Genomic DNA, 1461 nt, shown 5'->3' on the forward strand with positions numbered 1-1461 from the left:
AAATATTATTATATGACATATAATTATATAATGAAAAAACAACAACTAATAAACCAGGCTTCAGATGTTATAACGTAGCATATTTGAATATGAAAAGACATAAATTACACTTGATCAACTTAAAAACAGTTATAGAAGAACTATAAAAAAGATCTACAAAAGCTCCTATAGCATCCGAGACCAACAATGCAAGCTAGCAGAATCCTTCAGAGAAATGCATGCTCAACCTTGATGGGGTCGACTGGTCTTTATATAAAGTGAAAATCTCAATCCACACGGATCGAGCCCGGGCTTAACTAATTTGCATATTACCAACCAAGTACATCAACGTACTATGAACGTACTTCCGTCTACAACGGAATGTTATATAATGAACGTACATCGGCCTACAGCAGACCGTTACACTACAATGTCAGGTGGGATTCTTGAAGCTTTATTTACGACCAAGATAAATTTGCATATCTTACTTGGCTTTTGGCAATCATTCTCAAAAACCATCTTTTTAAAACATGATATACTGATAAAGTCCTATGCATGCCTCTGTAAAGCTATCAAATACTTCCTTCTTTCATTTGCACAGTTTGAGCATGTCAAAATACAGTGGAATTCATTGCCAATGTCATTTTGGTTTCGTTTAAATAGGGGGACACCTGATCGTGTTGGCCATGTTGGCTATGTTTGTAAACTTTCGCCAGGACGCGACAACAAATTGGTTATTTTCATTCAACACACTATTTGACCTATTGTTGTACTGTTTCAACGTACTAGTGTACGTACGCGACATTCACCAATGAAATGTGGTTTACGTATGCAGTGTGTGTATACCACGGGATAATTACGTCATATATGCTACATCAGAAGGCAAAATTAAAGACTTAAATCAAAGATAACTTTTCTTTTACTACACCATTTTAAATAAAACAAAGGGCAGTCTATGCAGCTTAAAGAGTCCCGCCTTCGTTTTATTACCGGAGTTCGATAAGGTAATTAGTTTCATCAAACACTTCGACGAGCCTGTTTCCAGAATAAAGTTTTGACAGTGCTCCGTCAGACGGCCATATTGTGAAAAGGTTTGTCGAAGTGTTTTAAGGAACTAAACTCTCAATCAAACGCCAGTAAAAGACCAAATGTGGGGCTCCGTAAGCGGCGTAGACTGCGCTATGTTTCATTTAAAATGGTGAAGAAATATGGGAAACAAATTATCAATCCAGATCCATATCTGAACATGTTTTCTCTAGCCTTGCATGGTTACCTGCCCTTGCAATTAGCCTGGGTTACATGCCCGTCCCATTTCATTATCTTGTTGTGCAGAGTACGCTGGATACCAGACAATTGTTTTCTCTTGCAAAAAAGTGACTCAACCTTTCACAAATATTGGCAACGGCACGGCCACTGAACACCAGCCCCACCACTTATCGGCGGTGCACACAAATAAGCTATCGACACTTTCGTGGTGCAGCT

The sequence above is a fragment of the Mya arenaria genome, chromosome 15 (genome assembly GCF_026914265.1).
Source record: "Mya arenaria isolate MELC-2E11 chromosome 15, ASM2691426v1".
NCBI classification, from domain to species: Eukaryota; Metazoa; Mollusca; class Bivalvia; order Myida; family Myidae; genus Mya; species Mya arenaria.